General features: G+C 37.3%; 1 long non-coding RNA gene across 2 annotated transcripts in view; it reads right to left on the bottom strand.

Moving 5' to 3' along the window:
* LOC138847159 (uncharacterized) overlaps window positions 1–17,466 on the bottom strand; it is a 34,443-nt gene that overhangs the window by 3,540 nt on the left and 13,437 nt on the right. The window lies entirely within an intron of this gene.

Consider the following 17,466-nt stretch of genomic DNA (forward strand, 5'->3'; position numbering starts at 1 on the left):
AAACTATTATCACATAGTTGATGAATATTTTACATTATTAACAAACAAAAATTATACTGTAAAAAGGCTAAAGTTTTAGGTAAATCATGCTTTCACATTGCTGCCTATAACATATCTGTGGAACATAATATTTTATAGATACCTAATACAATTCTATCTGCAACAGAATGATGTAAATATTGCTACTACTAACACTGTTGCTTTTAAAAACTGTCAGGTGACTAATAAAGTGTCAAAGATACAAATCATAATTATCCTCTATTCAAACAAATGCTTCCAACTTATGCACCATTCTGGACTTACTGTCTCCTATGTTGTTTCACTAACTGCGCTTCTATAAACTAAATTTCACAATGACAGGAACTCTCTTATCTTGGTCATGTCAGCAACTGGTATGTGTTGGCTTGCAAATCAGTTTTAATATATAACAATATATAGCTAAAAGAATTGAAGATACTAAAATTATATAAATCCCATTTGTAACAAAATACAATATATGCAAATGGATATCATGAGATACACATTGGATAAGTTGAAAACCATATATTCTACATGAAACTACTTCATCTAGTATAATATTATCCAGGTTTTGAAGATATTGATTTGCTTCCTTGAAAGGTGCAGAAAGATTTCCCCTTTTATGGTTCATTCCCAAAAGATCTGATCCAGCCAGAGCTGGGCCAGGGAGGCACTGAAAGGCTAGATTGTAACCTGGGTCTCCCATGGAGCTGACCAGAACCAGCTTCACTTTCCCATCTGAGCCCCCCCCCCATTAATGGATTGGGTTTTTTTAAAGATTTATTTATTTTATTTGAAAGTCAGAGTTACACAGAGAGAAGGAGAGGCAGGGAGAGTGGGAGAGAGGTCTTTCATCTGTTGGTTCACTCCCCAGATGTCCGCAATGGCTGGAGCTATGCTGATCCAAAGCCAGGAGCCAGGAGTTTCCTCCAGGTCTCCCACGTGGGTGCAGGGGCCTGAAGCCTTGGGCCATCTTCTACTGCTTTCCCAGGCCATAACAGAGAGCTGGATTGGAAGTGAAGCAACCGAGTCTTGAATTGGCACCCATGTGGGATGCCAGCACCACAGGCAGCGGCTTTACCTTCTACGCCCCAGTGTCAGCCCCATTAATGGATTTGTATACAAGATTCTGAACTTACAGGAGTCAGGTGTTGGATATTATCAAAAGAATGATGGGGTCCCACAAGATGATAAAGTATGGAAAATATTTTGTTACAGATCCATTTTTTTATCATGTACACAGTATACCCAGTAGGATGTGTACATTAAAAATAAGCCATGGTACAGACAGAATTTTGTTAGTTAAATCATTTTGTCAGCCATGTACTCTATATGGGGATTTAGAAACAGCTGTTCCTCCCCCCGTCACTACTCAGAGAGGCGGCCTGGGCACTGTTCCTCTATCTCAGGTGCAGGGAGCCTCCTGAAGGTCCGTTCACAACAGTCAGCCAATACCCACTGCCCTTTGAAAGTAAACCAATCAATCAGAGCTGGAGGGCCCTGCCAATAGGTGCTTACCATTCCTGGTCACTGGGATTTGGCATGCATGTGCAGAGCATGGACCGTGAGAGGCGCAGGAGGTTGCATGCATTAATGTTGTGCCTTGGCAATAGTGCTTGTGAGCTGAGATGGAGCATATATGAGGGAGATCCAGACTGGGATCTATGCTCCTGACATTGACCTGGATGAGCCTCGGCTGTTGGAGGCACTTGGGGAATGAACCCACAGATGGAAGATCACTCCTTTCCCTTTCAATAAAATGAAAAAACATAAATAAAACAAATCCCATGTGGAGTCCACACCTTAGCCTGGACCTGAATGATATCATTTGAGGTTCTTGTTTTTTTCTGCTGGGAAATATTATTAAGGCACATTCTAAACTGTCAGAGGAGTTCAAATAATGTTGTGAGGAGAAACCAGTTTTCCTTCTCTGATACCAGATGTGTACCCAAAGACCCCTTTATATCTTGTATTAGCACCATTTCTTAGATGGTGAAATGTCCCATGCCACTCTTTTCCAAAGTGACACCACAATGTGCTCCCATAATCTGTTTTCAGTAACAAATTCTTCCAAGTTGTGAGCAATCACCACCTCAAGTTTTCAGAATATTTTTGTATTCTACCTTATAAGAGAAAGCAGAGATAAGAAACTAGTATTTGCTGATTGTTATAGTTTCAGACAACTTATTATGTGTTTAACATTTGTAACTTGTAATTTCTCATGGTCATCACAACTGTTTTGAAAAGGATGTTATTGTAATTACTTTTTATTATTAGGCAACTGTGGTTCAGAAATATGGATTATTAGTCCATGATTCTGTAGTTAAAAGTATCTGACCCATGATTTTGTTTTCACCTTGCCTGGATCCCAAATCCATTTTCTTGCTCCTTAGCCTAATTTCTATTGACATGTGCAGCACAGAGATAAGAAACAGATCTGGGGCCGGTGCTGTAGCACAGCAGGTAAAGCCGCCGCCTACAATGCCAGCATCCATATGGGTGCCGGTTCAAGTCCCGGCTGCTCCACTTCTGATCCAGCTCCTGATGTGGCCTGCGAAAGCAGTAGGAGATGGCCTAAGTCATTGGGCCCCTGTACCTGTGTGGGAGACCTGGAGGAGGCTCCCGGCTCCTGACTTGGAGCAGCTCAGCTCTAGCCATTGCGGCCAATTTGGAAGTGAACCAGGGGATGGACGACCTCTCTCTCTTCTCTCTCTCTCTCTCTCTCTCTCTCTCTCTCTCTCTCTCTCACACACACACACACACACACACACACACACACACTCTGCCTCTCCTCTCTGTGTAGCTCTGACTTTTAAAGGAATAAATAAATCTTAAAATAAGAGATCCATGTCAGATAAATTCTAAAAGCCAGTTATGTGTTAATTTTGCTTTAGAAATGTCCTAATTAGCCAAGGTAGTCCAAGTGTTTGTCTATATATTTGACTTCTTCAGTGGCAACCACTATCTTTTCACCATGAAACCTCTGGGATAGATCTCACTTATTTATAACTGTAGGGCCATAGATCATAAACCTTAGAGAGGAAATAATTTAAGGAATATTTACATGTACACTAAGTTCTTTTTAAATAGCATATAGTTATATAACATTTCTTCATGATTTGTCTACTTCCTGACTTTCTAATTTGGTAATAAAGATACCCCTGGCTTACTCCTCTGAAGTGTCTTTTATCTCTTTTTCTAATGCTAATTATCTTACTTGATTTTCTTCATTATCTTTTCTTGATTTTTCACTTTCTTTCTGATTTTCTTGTTTCTTTTGTTCTATTTTTTTCTTTCAACTGAATATTTACCACTTTTCTGTAGACAGAATTAAAAGCACATAGAAAATTTCAGGATTTTAATGAATCTTGGGGACTAATGAAACACATGTATTACTCCATCCTGCATTTAACATCCAATTCACACAATTTTTTAGATGGTTGGGAACCTTAGAATTCAGGGTCTATAGTGATTTATTTTGATATAGTAATTAGCAGGAATGAGATGTGAACTCAAGTTTCTTAATTTCAATCCCAGGACTCCATATTATTTGTCATTGTGTATGTGAGTTTTTTTTTTCTTTTTTTGAGAGGATGCAGGTCTAGAGTACTCAGTACAAAGATAAGAAGGAGAGAATGTACAGTGGAGAAAGATAAGAATAGATCTAAGAATAAGAAATGAGAACCAGGTTTTCAGAAGAATAATACTGGTATGGTTAGGAATAAGGGTTTTGACAAATAATAAGAATTGGGGTTTTCTGACAATTTTGATAAAGGTTAATGAGAAGAACAAAAGATACAGGATTTGGGGAATTTTCTAGATAGGTATATTATTTAGGTAAAAATTCCAGGGGCAGGAATGATATAGTGTGGCTGATCAAGATGCTGCTAAGGATAATCACATTCCATATCAGTGTTGGTTTGAGTCCTGACTACTCTGGTTCCAATGCATATCCCTGCCAATGTATCTAGGGAGCAGCAGTTCAAGTATTTGAGTCTCTGCCACCCACATGGAGATCCAGATATAATTCATGGTTCCTGGCTTTAGTGTGGGTCAGCCCTGGCTATTGCAGTTATTTGGGGGACTGAGTGAGCAGATGGAATAGCTTTCTCACTCTCTGTCTCTGTCTCTCTCTCTGTCTGTCTCTCTCCCATCACTCTGTGTGTGTGTATGTGTGTGTGTGCATGAGTGTGTGTTTGTGTTGCTACTCTGCCTTTAAAATAACTACATTTTAAATGGTAATATATTCAATGGAATTTGGAAAATATATTCTTTTTTTTGGAGGAACTAACAAACTTCAAAGTTTCTGTTAAAGGGTGTTCAAGCATTTTGAACCATTGAGAGAAGTCTGTGGAGCATATGATAAAGTGATATCTTGTACTTTCACCCCCAATTTGTATTAGGTGATAAAGCACCTCTTGATTACTCAGGGACTGGAGGTTGCTGAGCTACAGTGAATGCTGGTGTAGGGCAGGTGAACCCTCACCTCTCCCTCTTTTCTCAGTTTTCTGATGTTCTGATGTACATGTGATGTGTGTGTAAGGGTATGGATAGGATTGTGCAAGCAACTTAGTCATAGAGTGTCAATGGATAGCTGATAGAAAGATAACTTTTTTCTTTTTAAAGCATTTATGTGTTTATTTGAAAGGTAGAGCTACAGAGAGAGGGGGAGACAGAGAAAAGTATTATCCATCTGCTGTTTCATTCCCCAAATATCCTCAACAGCTGGGGCTGGGCCACGTCAAAGCCAGGAGCCAGGAATTGGGTCTCCTCATGGGTAGTAGGCACGCAAGGATGTTAGCCATCTTATCCTGCTTTCCCAGGAGCATTAGCAGGGAGTTGCATCAGAAGCCAGGACTTGAGAACATTTGAAAAGCCAGGATTTGGGAACAGTGCCCATAAGGGATGCCCGCATCACAGAAGACAGTTTAAACTACCATACAATAACCAGGCCCTAGATTGTTTATCTAAACATGATAGATTATATGTATTCAAGCATTTGTCTGTTTCTTTTAGGTTGTCCAATTGGTTAGCCAATAGCTGTTTACAGTAGTTTCTTATGATTTTCCACTCTTGCTTTTCTTTGTTAGTCTGGCTAAAGGTTTATTTTGTTCATATTAATAAATAGCTTTTTGAATACTATATTTGTTTTAGTTTTAATTTCATTTACTTTTACTCTAATTCATTTCTTACATCCTGCTAATTTTTGATTTGGTTTGTTCTTGTTTTCATAAGTCCTTGAATTACATTATTAGATCATTTATTTGATTATTTCAAAGAGTATGTTCTCAACACTTTTTTTTTCTTTTCCTCTACTTCAGGTGTCCTTATAATATGATTATTTATTTAATGGTTTCATACATGTCATGCAGTCTTCCTTTATTATTTTTTCATCTTTTCTCTTTATTTTCATCTGACTGGATTATTTTAAAGTATTTCCAGATTAGAAATTATTTCCTCTATTTGATCTTTTCTGTTTTTCAAGCTCCCAGTTGATTATTTTTTTTAACTTTTATTTAATGAATATAAATTTCCAAAGTACAGCATATGGATTACAATGGCTTCCCCCCCATAATGTCCCTCCCACCCGCTACCCTCCCCTTTCCCACTCTCTCTCCCCTTCCATTCACATCGATTCATTTTTGATTCTCTTTATATACAGATCAGTTTAGCATATATTAAGTAAAGATTTCAACAGTTTGCTTCCACACAGAAACATAAAGTGGAAAATACTGTTTGAGTACTAGTTATAGCATTAAATCTGAATGTACAGCACACTAAGGACAAAGATCCTACATGAGGAGTAAGTGCACGTGACTCCTGTTGTTGACTTAACAAATTGACACCAGTTGATTATTTTTATTGAAGTTTTCATCTCTGAAATTTGCTATTTCTCTTTGATGAAAGTGTAAGACAAGCTACTCAAGGAGTTGTAGCACCAGCAGCAACAGTCCCAGAGTTTCAGGGTACCAGCGGATGGGTTCAGTTCCCACAGGACATGCAGAAGTTATGCTTGAGTTTTCCTCTGGCCCCCTATCACCCTATGGTAATAACTCTGGGATGTGTTTTCTCAGATTTGGTCCTCTTGGATGAATCCCAGCTGCTCCTGACAATTAGTTCCAAAAAATCACAGGGAACTTCCTGGATGAGACAGAATGAGCAGGTTTAGCTCTAGGGCTTTGATCCAGAACTCCCAGGAGTGCAGGATTCACAGGGGCCTATTCTCTTTTCTGTAAATTGCCCTGCTGTCTCTGGGGTCTTCTGGTACAGAGGGGTTTCTTGATCCTCCTAAGGCAGGTTGAGCAAAGTATTCTTGTGGACACAACTCAGCCCTCAAGACTGTAAAAAAATCAGTGAGGCTGTGTAACCCCCCCACTCTGCAACAGGGGTGTTGATGGGGGTTATGATGTTTTCTGCTTGCATGTTCTGACAATATTTTGTGCCCTAAAAGGGAAGCTATGGAGCCCTGGGTGGTAACAGCAGCTGTTATTTCCCTCTCTCTTTCTCTCTCTCCCTCCATCCCTCCCATGGTTTGCCTTCAGAGTCTTCATACTGTTTTCAGATCTTGCCATTTCCTTACTGAAGTTTTTTCCTTAGCTGTCTCCTCATTTCTGATATTCAGAATCATTTCCCAGAAAGCTGATATTCACCAGTTAAATGGCTTTGGTAGGAGTGTAGGGCAGTAGATGCAGGAAGCAGCAGCAGTACTGCTGGGCTTTGTTTCCCTGCTGGTTTTTGGAGTCTTCCATTTTCAGTTCTCATCACTTATTTAGTGAAGTGTTCCTTTAGTCAGTCTTATTAGTTCTAACATTGTATAGTTAGAAGTCTTTTCCCAGAGATATGGTGTTCCCTGGCCAGTGCCCTGGGCAGGAGTGGAAGCACGCTCTGTTTCTTCCTCTCTGCTGTTTTTTTTTTTTCCAGTCTCTGTGCAATTTGTAGTTCTCATCACTTCTTTACCAATGCTTTTCCTGAGACAATCTTGGGAAATGTGTTTTTTCTCTCATTGTTCTGAAACTTTTCCTGGCTGAGATGGATGCAGATCCTATTTTCAGCCATGTTCTCCCATTTGTATTTTACTAAAAAAGTTTTTTAAAAATGGGTAGTAGGCTGGCACCATGGCCCACTAAGCTAATCCTCTGCCTGTGGTGCCAGCACCCCAGGTTCTAGTCCCAGTCGGGGCACCAGATTCTGTCCTGGTTGCTCCTCTTCCAGTTCAGCTCTTTGCTGTGGCCTGGGAAGGCAGTGGAGGGTGGCCCAAGTGCTTGGGCCCTGCACCCACATGGGAGACCAGGAGGAGGCACCTGGCTCCTGGCTTCAAATCAGCACAGCGCACCAGCCATAGCGGCTATTTGGGGGGTGAACCAATGGAAGGAAGACGTTTCTCTGTGTGTCTCTCTCACTGTCTAACTCTGCCTGTCAAAAAGAATGGGTAGTAGATATAATGGACTTAGAAAATTATCACTAAGGTGTGATAAATCATCAATATTTCAAATAAAAAGATAATACTGTGGTTTACTACCTTGTATCGTAATAGAGACCTATGCTGTTTAGGCATAGTCTTCCTTAACAGATAAGCTATGGGTCATATGTAGTCTTTGGAAAAGAGTGGAATTTAACAATTGGTAGACTTTCAAAGTCATAAAAGTTTTGCAATTGTCTATCATAGAAGCCTGCTTATTAAAGTGAGACTGTTTTTAATCGGTTGGCACTCAAGTTGTATTTATGGTATGAGATAGTGTCTGATGGGGTGTCATTCAGAAACAAGAGACTGACATTGGTTGATGAGAGAAGCCCAAAGTCACTGATTGAATACATTTAAATCTGGTTCTGGAAGCCTACTTCTTATCATGGCTACAGGTCAGTTCTTTCGTAAGTTTGAGGCAACATTAATCAGTTGTTTTCTGTTTAAGAGTTGCCTCTTTGGGTGGGCATTTTGATTATCAGTTAAAATGCTGGTTAATATACTTGATTCTCACACCAGATTACCTAAGATCATGACCAGCCCAGGTTCCCAATTCCATCTTAATTCTAATGCCTGGGAGGCAGCAGAGACATCTGAAGTAACTGGGCTTCTGACACTGTGTGAAAGACATTGATTGAGACTTTGGTATGGCACCAGGCTTCATTGCAAGCAGTCCTAGCCCAGCCTGAGTGTTGGGGCTATTTGGGAGTGAATCAGCAAAAGGGAGCTCCCTTTTCTCATCCTGTCTCCTTCTGTCTCAGCATCTCTTTCTCTTTCTATCTCTGCATCTCAAAAATAAAAATTTGCCTTCCATTATCCAAAATTTTAAAATTGTAGATCTATTTTGGAAGGCCAAGTCAAGACTAGTTGTTTAATAATGGCTTTCCACAATAGCTCCTTTTTTAGATGTTTAGTCCAAACTAGAAGAGTTATCTCCATATTTTGTAATTAATCATTAACATTGTTTTTATTCTCAGTACTTTTGGGGGCTCATGATCAACTCCCAACACAATAAACTCTTAAAATTTCAGTTTTTAAAAATTTATGTAGGTAGATGACAGTGGTAGTCTTCTGCATGTGTTCACTTCATAAAAATTTAACTATAATTTCCTGTTGGTAAATACAGGTTTTATGCTAGAATTGGATACTAGGATAAATTATTATAAAAATGTTAATTATTTGATTTTCAGTCAAAATAATTAAGAACTGAATATTCTCATCTGCAGCCTATATATAAAGATATGTGGATATTTTGAGTAATGGACCCCCCCAACATATTTCTTAGTTGCTTCTTTCTTGTCACACATGCCTCAATTTATTTTAAAAACTTTGTTTCAATCAAACATTACTATTTAAAAACTAAAAACAAAATGCTTATATAGTTATTACTCCCATTTCTAAGTCAGTGTTTTAATCAGTGAGTGCCAGCAATTTAATGTAGCATTCACAGTTATTGTATCTTTCATTTCATAATTTGTTTTTGTGTATTTTATACTTTTCTTTTCAACTTTGCTGGAAACAAGCAGATGTAATGTGCCTAGTATGTGTGCTCACATTTGTAACATAAGTAAAATTATTTTCTTCAATTCATTTCTTTTTTTTATATATTATCTCCATTTCAAAATTTTCCTTGTGGTTGGTTATAATTTTTTATAAATATTTTCATGTGGCACTGATAAAGAGACAGGGAGAGAGATAGAGATAGATGGAGATAGAGATAGATGGAGAGAGAGAGATAGAGAGAGAGAATGAGAAAGAGAATGAGAACAAGAAAGAGAAAGAGAGAGGGAGCACTTTTATCCTCTTGTTTATCTCAAGTGTCCACAATGGCCAGGATTGTATAGGGAAAACCTGGAAGTCACAAAGTCAATCCAGGACTGCTGCATTAGTGGCACCAATCAAACTACATAATCCATCTCCTGCTGCCTCTGAGTTCTGCACTAGCATGAAGCTAGATTGGCAGTCCAAGCTGAGAACTAAAATTGGGGATCCCAGTATGATATGGGAGCATATTAACTGAAATCTTAACCACTATGGAAAACACTCATCCCAATATCAACTCATATATCACATAGTATCAAAATTGTATATTTACATATTTCTGAAGGAGAGTATATACGTGGAACCTTCAAGGAAATTAATATTGTGAAATATCATGCATGGGGGTCAAATGTGTTTTGTAACAGATACATTCCTAACGCCAATTTCCCACAAATTATTGAAATCCTCATGTGCATTTCCTTATATATGGTTAGTACATCCTAAATGTTTTTTAATTAATAAATGAATTGCTTTGTCAGTGGATTCCATATAAATCAATGTTTTAAATAATTACATCCATTCAAAAACTTTGATCTGGTTATGTTGTCTTCTTTTTTGAAACTCAGCTGTCACTTGTCACATCAATAAAGTTAAGAATCTTGATCCTTTAGCCTTTCTCTTATACCATTTTATATCCTTCTTTCTATATTCCAGCCACAATCTTAGATGTTTGTTGCCACATCATAGTTTTCCCCCTTGTCTTTATGTAAGTATGATTTCTATGTAATAAAAGTCATATTTACAAAATGCACAATTTGGTACCTTTTATATGTCTACACATGTGAAACCATCATCATGAACAAGTTACTTAACATATCCATCACCCAGAAAAAGTGTCCTTGTACGTCCTCATATTCGCTAATCAAGAAACTGCCAATAGTTTTCCAAAATACTGGAGCCATTACCAATTCTCACCAACATCATATGAGAATTTCACTTTCTAAGTATCTTCACAAATACAAAGTATTGTCTATTTTAAAAACATTAGCCCATTCTGCTAGGCATTATGTTAGAAATAATATTATGTGGTTAATATTCATTTCCAAAATAACTAGTGATTTTGAGCACCTTCCCATGTGCTTACTTGTCATTTGTACATCTTCTGTGTGGTGAACCATTTTTTAAAAATGTTTTATAATTTTAGAATTAGATTGCTTCTAATGCGTTGTGCTTGAAGAGTTCTTTATATTATAGATACCCATAGATAGATAGATAGATAGATAGATAGATAGATAGATATCAAGCATTTTTGCAAGGATATTTTAACTTGACTTGGAGAAAGAAGGGTTAGAGTGTGGGAAAAATCACTGTTACTAAACTTGTGTATATGAAATTCATGAAGTTTGTACATCTTACATAAAATATTTCTATGTTTAAGCAAAACAAAGCAACAAAGAGAAAATAAAGAAACTTAAATGAAAATTAATTGAAAAATAATATATTTTGATCAGGTTTTAAATTTTCATTGTGCTTCATTTGTATCTGTTCAATTATAGCTTTTTATTTTTCTGTCATATCTAATGGATCTTTCCTAGAGGGAAGTCAAAACATCTTATTCCATGCTTTGTTCTAGCGGTTTTATTATTGTTTTCAGCTAAAAATTTGGATTTATTATACATTTGGCATTCACTGTTGTAAAAGATGTTATGTATGAATGCAATTTCATTGTTTCAATATAAATATGTAATCATTTTATTACTGCATATTAATACTGTATTTTAATTACATGCATGTCAATACATGCATTTTAATACTGCATGTCTTCACTGCATTGTTATTGTGCATTAGTCAAAAATAACTGCTTGTTCATGTGTGCATCTATTTCTGAATTCTCTATTGTGTTCCATTGACATATGTCATGTTCTTTATATCATTACCACTCTATTAGAATTATTATATTTTTATTTTTTTATATTTTGTTTTTTCTTACAATTAGTATATATATAATAATTTTTGAAATCAGTCTGATTCTATTCTTTTTTCAGAATTATTTGGCTCACCTAAATCCTTTGCACTTCCATATGAATTCAAAATTAATTTGTCAGTTAACAAAAAACCTATTGGCCTGCTTTGAATTAGAAATTGATTGATTCTAAAGGTTAAGGTGGGGAGAGGAATGATTTAATAATAGTGAATCTTGGGTCTCATGTTGTGACACTTTATGTAATGTTGCTGCTTGTGACACTGGCATCTTGTATTGGACTGCTGGTTTGAGTCCCAGCTGCTCCACTTATAATCCATTTTTTTTCCTAATGCACCTAGGAGAGTAGCAGAGGATGCCTCAAATACTGGGACCCCTGCCACCCATTTGGAATATCAGGATTGAGTCCTTGGCTCCTTTTGTGACTGACCCAGCAAATGGAGTCTCTCTCTCTCACTTTGTCTCCTTCTTTCTGTATCACTCTGCCTTTTATAATAAATATGTAAATACACAAAAATAAATAAACAAATAATTCTGAGAATAGTAATGAGCAAAGTTCTCTTCATTTATAGAGAATATTTAGGCAATAATCTTTGCAACTGTTATTGCATAGATCTATATTTCATATTTCTCAATAAAGTTGAGATAATAGTAAAATTCTGATTTGTTTTTTTCTGGTATGCAGTAATGCAGATGATTTTTTTAATCTTGAGTATGCATTCTCCAATCTTGCTAAAATTATCTACTCATTCTATGAGTTTTTTGGCACATTCCATCAGATTTTTAATGTGGAGTATCAATTATTCTATTTCTCCAATTAATATCTTACTAAAGACAGTCCATATTTCACATTTGTGGGATTTTTTATTTAACAGGTAGAGATATAGACAGTGAGAAAGAGAGACAGAGAGAAAGGTCTTCCTTCTGTTGGCTCACTCCCCAAATGGCCGCAATGGCTGGCACTGCACCGATCCAAAGCCAGTAGCCAGGTGCCTCTTCCTGGTCTCCCATGTGGGTTCAGAGGCCCAAGCACTTGGGCCATCCTCCACTGCCCTCCCAGCAGAGAGCTGGACTGGAAGAGGAGCAACCAGGACTAGAACCTGGTGTCCATATGGGATGCCAGTGCTACAGGCGGAGGATTAACCAAGTGAGCCATGGCACTGGCCCCTGCATTTGTGGGATTTTGTAACAACTTGTCTGCAATTCTAATGTGACAGAAGCCATAGTTAATCTGTAAATCAGCTCCAATAAAACAATAAAACTTTATTACTAAAATAAGACACTGTCCTTCAAGTTAGAGTTTGAGGTTGCGGTTTTCCTACCATGATTTTTGATAAGGCTTGTGAATAGGACTTGAATGCCTTTTAAATCTTCAATAAAGTAGTGAAAACATAAATGGTCTTGTTTCTGATATTACAGGCAAAGTATTCAGTTTTCATTATTACATATATTAGCTGTAGGTTTATAATAGATGCTGTTTATCATGTTGAAAAAGTTTCCTTGTATGCTTAGTTTCCTGAGATCTTTAGTCACTAACGAATGTTAAGAGTGTGTCAAATGCCACTACCCACTATAGTGATCACACAGTTCTTCTATTTGTTTTTTGATGTTGTAAATAACATTGATATGAATAACATTAATAACGGTCAAGTATAAACCCTCATTCATTTGAACATTACTTATTTTCCATGTACTGTTCAATTTTATTTACTGTTAAGTTTAATGCAAATTTTATTTATTTATTTCAAAGGCAGAATTACAGAGAGGAAAAAGAGAGAATTACAAAGTTGGGGAAGGGGAGAAGGGGGGATCTTCCATTTATACTATTTTACAATTTATACTATTCCCATTATACTATTTTACAGAGTATTTTCACTGCCCTAAAAATCCTCTCTGACGGTTCATCCCTTCCTCCCCCATCAAACCCTGTCAACAACTGATCTTTATATTGTCTGCATGACTTTTGCCTCATTGAGAATGTCACATACTTAGAATCATATAGTTTATACCTTTTCAGATTGGTTTCCTTTACTTGATGATATGCCTCACAGTTCCTCCATGTCTTTTCATGGTTTGCTAGCTCATTTCTTTTTAGCATTAAATACTATTCTGTTTATGATATGATGTGGTTTACTCATTCATTCACCTTTTGGGGGTTATCTTGTCTGTTTGAAAAATAGTTGAATTTGTATATTCTTATGAAGAAGTTCTGTTTCTTGAATTAGCTACCTCTAATTTTGGTTCAGGGTAATGCTTATATTATAGAATGAGGTCAAATTCGATCCTCTCTTCTTTTGGAAATGGTTTTATATAGTCTCCCGATTTTTAAAATTTTGAGGGTATTCACCAGTGTAGATCTGGTGAATCTGACATTTTCTTAGTGGAAAGGTTTGTAACTATGGCATTATTTACATTTAGACATACAGAGCAATTCAGTTATCTATTCCTTCTTGACTGAGATGTGGTAGTCTCTGTCTTACAAGGAATTTACTTATTTTATATCAGTTGTGATGCTTATTCACATAAATTTCACATCATCACACTGTTATTCTTTTAATATGTATAGAGTCTATAATAATATAACATTATTCATAAGACAAATTGATGCTCTTATTAGGTACAGTTAGGTCTTTCTGACTTTATGTTGTTTATCTTCCAGCTTTTATTTGTTTCTTCCTTTTTGTTTGTTTCTTTTTAGATTAATCAAGCACTTTTTATGATTTTGTCTTCCTTCTTCTTTGGGGAGGATTATTAGCTATAATACTTGGTTTTGCAACTTTAATAATTGCTTTAGCACTTATAGTATAAGATTACCATTGTTTTCCATCAAGTAACCCTACACAACATCATATGATAGTAATAGTCTAAAAAATAGTAATATTCTACTTTCATTTTCTTTTCTGCCACCTTCATCCTTCTTGGGTCTGTGGGATTATAGTTTTTATTAAGTTGAGAAAATATTTTTTTCCATTTCTCCTTCAGATTTTTTCTGCTTTTCTCTTTCTTTTCGGGTTTATATTAGACATTTGAAGTTTTCTCACAGTTCACAATGCCTCAGAGATGTTATATTTTCATTTACTATGTAATTTGTGTTTGTTTCCATCTGGTATCATGACAATCAATGACAATACAACTTCAATCTCTACAACTCTAATTTTGTTTTAATAAAATACTTTCTATGCATCTACTTATTTCTTGAGCTTTATTTTATTATATAATTAAATTATTTATAAACAGCTAGCTCCTTTCAAGTCTTGTTTTTATGCTGCGATGGATGGGTAAGAACAATTTTCAGCATAAGGTCAATTCCCCACTCCTAATGCAAAATCATTCTCATGAATTCATTAATCATTACATGACTTAGAAGTTTGTCAGCCTGGCTGATGGGAGTGGATGCCTTGCCATGGAATTCTAGGTGCACCAGGAAGGATTTCCTGTAACATTTTCCAGTATATACCCTTGGTTTTAGGTAGTTTTCTGATGGTCAAGCACTGCTCATGGCTCTGCTCAATACCCAAGTGGGACCTCTGCAGACCTCCAGAGTTCCTTCCCAGTACTGTTCTTTCCTTGCTGGTATCCTGTGATATCCAACTGCCTCGGTGTTACCAGACTCTCAGGTTCATGATGTCTGCCTCAGATCCATCTCCCTTTTTCGTGTCCTAGAATTCCTTCATGTTGGGAGCTGGGATATTTCTGAGTCTTGATTTGTTCACTTTTTATCTTTTTATGGATTATTGCTTTATTCTATGAAAAGTGTTACTTAATGTTATTTGCCTATTTTGGTTTTTACTGTTTCACGTAAGAAGGTAAACCATTTTGATCAGTGGCAAACCACAGCTGAATGCCTGCATATACTGTGTTCTGGCTGGATTGTCTTCTTCTCCCTTTGCTTAGCAGCTCTCTCTTGATTTTTCATTTCTCAGTGTACCATTCCATTCCTCAGGGAACTCTTCCTTGGGATCAGTGTAGATCAAATTGTATTATGTGGTTATAGAATTCTGTCTTCTTACAGCATATCTTAATTTAGAGTTGTAATTTTATTTTTTCTTCTCCATTAGACTTTAAGCTAAGTAAGAATAAGGATCTTATCTATCTTATCTGAAGAGCTTAGTATGATATTTAACATTAAGAACATATGAATGTATGTATGTGAAAATTAATTGAGGGCCGGCGCCGCGGCTCACTAGGCTAATCCTCCGCCTAGCGGCGCCGGCACACCAGGTTCTAGTCCTGGTCGGGGCACCGGATTCTGTCCCGGTTGCCCCTCTTCCAGGCCAGCCCTCTGCTGTGGCCAGGGAGTGCAGTGGAGGATGGCCCAGGTGCTTGGGCCCTGCACCCCATGGGAGACCAGGAAAAGCACCTGACTCCTGGCTCCTGCCATCGGATCAGCGCGGTGCGCCGGCCGCAGCGCGCCGGCCGCGGCGGCCATTGGAGGGTGAACCAACGGAAAAGGAAGACCTTTCTCTCTGTCTCTCTCTCTCACTGTCCACTCTGCCTGTCAAAAAAAATAAATAAATAAAAAAATAAAAAAAATAAAAAAAGAAAATTAATTGAACATTATATGCAAAAATTCCATAATTTATACCTCTTCTTTTCTCCCTTATAACAGATTCTGTAAATTTACTAAAAATGCAGGATGAAATACTTTTCTATGACAGATTAATGGAATCAAAAAAATTATTTTGGCTGCTGATAGGAAAAATTAGATATGTGGAAAGTAAGATTAGTATAGTACAAAAAAGCTCTTGGTAGTAAAAAATGAAATCATAACTGGAGCATCAAACAGTAGAATGGGAATAGGGATGCTGAAGTTTGAGGAATGACATCCTACTTTTAAGGAAATGTTTAAACTATATATTTTTCTAAAAATATTAATTTGAGCAAGAGTGAGAGATTGCATTGGCTAGTAAACTCATCAAAAGCCTGAAATGTCCTGGGCAGGACAAGCACCAGTGCTAGAAGCTGAGTCTTGCACCTGAGTGGTAAGAACCCCATTTACTTGATCCATAGGCATTGTCTTCCAGAATCTGCTCTGGCAGGAAGCCAGAAGCAGAAACCAGAGCCAAGAATTGCATGCAGGTAATTCAGTATGGGGCACAGGCATCATAACTGCTGGATCAAATGCTCATCTCTGAGCTATTCAATTTACACTGACAATGAATAGGAAAATTTGGGGTGCTGGCACACTTTCAGAGGTTTTTACTGGAGGAAAACCTTCTTAGTCTTGTGGGATAAGAAATTCTTGGAAAATAATATTTTAATTTCATAACTGAATAATTCTGAAAATTCAATACTTATTTTTCAAAATCATAATTTTAATGGCAGTATAGAAGTCCACATATGAAATTTTCATTATTTTTTTTTTTGACAGGCAGAGTGGACAGTGAGAGAGAGAGACAGAGAGAAAGGTCTTCCTTTGCCGTTGGTTCACCCTCCAATGGCCGCCGCGGCCGGCGCGCTGTGGCCGGCGCACCGCGCTGATCCGATGGCAGGAGCCAGGAGCCAGGAGCCAGGTGCTTTTCCTGGTCTCCCATGGGGTGCAGGGCCCAAGCACCTGGGCCACCCTCCACTGCACTCCCGGGCCACAGCAGAGAGCTGGCCTGGAAGAGGGGCAACCGGGACAGAATCCGGCGCCCCAACCGGGACTAGAACCCGGTGTGCCGGCGCCGCTAGGCGGAGGATTAGCCTAGTGAGCCGCGGCGCCGGCGAAATTTTCATTATTTTTAACAACTGAATTTTTATTGCTTTCATTTTATGTTAATATAATTAATGCCACAAGGAACATCTTATATATAAATCTTTTAGATTTCTAATAATCTTGTGTAAATTCTTCAATATTTAAGTATTAGTTTATGATATTGAAACTTACTGAAAAGTCTTTAATGTTCTTAAATTTTCAAGCAAGTCTGTATTCATTTACAACTCCAGTAATTAAGTTTAAAATGACCATTTTCTAAATCCAAAATGCTTTTTAAAATTATTGTTTTATTATTAATTGGAATAAATATAAAATGAAATCTTTTCGCACAGTTAAAATTATTCAAAGTTCTACACTTAAATGGCTTATTACTCTTCTTTAATGAAATTAGACAATGTCTTGCTCCAACAAGAATTTTAAAACTGTTTATAGGGGCCAGTATGGTTCCACAGTGGGTAAAGCTGCTGCTTGCAATGCCAGGATACCATATGGATTCTGATTCGAGTCCCAACTGCTCCATTTCTAATCTAGCTCCATGCTAATTCT

This window comes from Oryctolagus cuniculus, chromosome 19, assembly GCF_964237555.1.
Source record: "Oryctolagus cuniculus chromosome 19, mOryCun1.1, whole genome shotgun sequence".
Taxonomy (NCBI): Eukaryota; Metazoa; Chordata; class Mammalia; order Lagomorpha; family Leporidae; genus Oryctolagus; species Oryctolagus cuniculus.